Source organism: Gavialis gangeticus, unplaced genomic scaffold (genome assembly GCF_001723915.1).
Source record: "Gavialis gangeticus isolate Ggan-Ray unplaced genomic scaffold, GavGan_comp1, whole genome shotgun sequence".
In the NCBI taxonomy this organism is placed as follows: domain Eukaryota; kingdom Metazoa; phylum Chordata; order Crocodylia; family Gavialidae; genus Gavialis; species Gavialis gangeticus.
This window is the reverse complement of record NW_017729006.1, coordinates 56011322-56013535: the sequence shown is the minus strand read 5'-3', so window position 1 is coordinate 56013535 and position 2214 is coordinate 56011322. Positions and strand designations below refer to the sequence as shown.

The following is a 2214-nucleotide window of genomic DNA, read 5'->3' as shown; positions in this document are numbered from 1 at the left end:
TTTATTCCTAGTTGTTAGTTTTATTAGTCCTTTAAGAACCTGACACTGTCTGTGGTAGGGTTGTGCCAATCCTGAATGTTTCAGTACACTCCAGAGATTCATTTTCAGGCTCAAGTTCCAAAGAACATGGGCACCCCAGAAGGATACCAAATGTACAATCTGTCTTAGAAGTATAGTCCTAGTATCTTTTTCAATTGTCCTACACCACCCTGTCTAATATGATATGCTTAAGTTGGACTATATAGATTTTTTTGTGATTAACTTGGAGATTGGTGAAAAAGTATACTGATCCAAAGGTAATACCTGAAGGGACATTTTTTTTTCTTGTTGGCATCTGGGAGATAAAAGATCACTGACTCTAGTAGTCAAAATCTGGTGGTTTAAAAAGTGTTGCCTACATTCAACAGAGTTGTCTGTCTTTTGAAGATCTTGCAGGGTTATGAGTGTGAGAAATAAGTACTTTGCAGTTCTTCTGGAATCATAATTTAGTGTCTTCTGCTATAAGGATTCATAGTTGGCTTTCAGCCTTTTTCATAAAGAAGCTTCCAATTTGCACTATAATGGCCACTTATCTACAGATATAGTTGAGAGAGAGAAGGAGAAACCTGGCCAAGTACATTGTTGTCTGGAACCTTTCGTTGCTTCACACCTGAAATTAAGTATCTTGAAGTGGTTTAATTTTATGGCTTTTTTTTTTTTCCAAATAGTGAATCTATCCCTTTTTTCAAATAGCGTATCCATCATCTTAGCCATTCCTTCTGAGTTTCATAAACTGGCTGCCATAATTAAACAATAACACATTTGAGATGCAGCATTTTTGGGTTTTATTGCTTACTGAATATGCATAAACCTGTTGTGTCTCAACAATATAAACAATTATAAATGCTCTAAAAACACATATGTGAATTGTCATATACAGATATAAAATGGAAGGAAAAGGAAAATAAGAGTTTGGAGAAATATGATATATGTACTTATTTTACGATTGTAATGCAGAAATTGCTAGCTTTTGGTAAAAAAAATTCTGAAGCCATTTTGCAAAAGCAGTAAGAATAATTTCTTTTCTGTAACAGATTGGTAAAAAGTTATGAGCATTCGTGACTTAGGAAAAGGAATACTGCACAAGGAATGAGTTATCTGAGCCAGATTTGCCAACAAAAATAACACTACAACTAACTGGACCCTTAACTCAGATTTTGTAGGATTCTCAGGGTTTTGTACAATGTGCTGGATGAAGTGGAAATAGAATTCTGAATAACATTTTGGGTTCCTACATAGTCAGCAGCTAGAGTAATTTCAAATGCTTGATTGGCTTTAAAGTGAAGACTGTCTGCAGAGGATGGACAAATATTGCTTTAACTCTTTGTGTGAAATGATAGCAAAACAGCTAGAGAGAATCATTTTCACAGATATGATGTACTAAAAATCAGCCAGCTGTATTTCAGAGCTATGGGATTATAAACAATTTGAGGAAGATAGTGTCTAATATAGTAATATATTGTACAGCTGCTAGCACCGTGTGACCTGGCTGTCTAACCAGAACCACTGTGAGATCTCGTTCTCTAGTTGCTATGACATTTTCAAGCAAATACTGCAGAGCAGGAGTGACAAAGATATGACCCGTGTGCCAGGTTCAGCCTGCAGAGACTTATCATCCGGTCCCCAGTGCTGCTTGTGGGCCTGCGTTAACCCAAAGGCAACATGCAGGAGGGGTTACCAGATGACCCCATGGGGTATACCAGATGGCTCTGTGTGTCACACATGGTGTCTGCTTCAGTTCACATCCCAGAGTGCCTACCACATGCAGCACAGCCCTGGAGCAGCTATGTGCTATTATGCCACTGCAGGGCTGTGCTGCACATGCCGACAGCTTCAGCTGGTCCAAGACACACACTGTATCCATAATGTGGGGCCAATCTGTAAGTCTGATCCAGTCCAAAGACCACCCCTGCACCACGGGGCTGGATGAGTTTGACACCCGTGCTGCAGAGGTACAACCAAAGGACAAGGAAATAGTGCAAAACTAAGATCTTTCAGTGCAATTTCCCATAGAAATATTTTGTTTTTCTGTTGTATTCTATTCCAGATCCATTAGCTATTGTAAATGAAGTGCTATAGCTATTTTTCATTAGAATTTTAATTTTGGAAGATAATTCGAAAAAAGAGAAACACTCTTGCGTTTTAATACGGACAAGTGCAGGGTGCTGCACTTGG

General features: G+C 38.5%; 2 long non-coding RNA genes across 2 annotated transcripts in view; one reads left to right on the top strand and one right to left on the bottom strand.

Moving 5' to 3' along the window:
* Positions 1 to 2214, top strand: part of LOC109291967 — a 755518-nt gene that overhangs the window by 480872 nt on the left and 272432 nt on the right. The window lies entirely within an intron of this gene.
* Positions 1 to 2214, bottom strand: part of LOC109291968 — a 129732-nt gene that overhangs the window by 99489 nt on the left and 28029 nt on the right. The window lies entirely within an intron of this gene.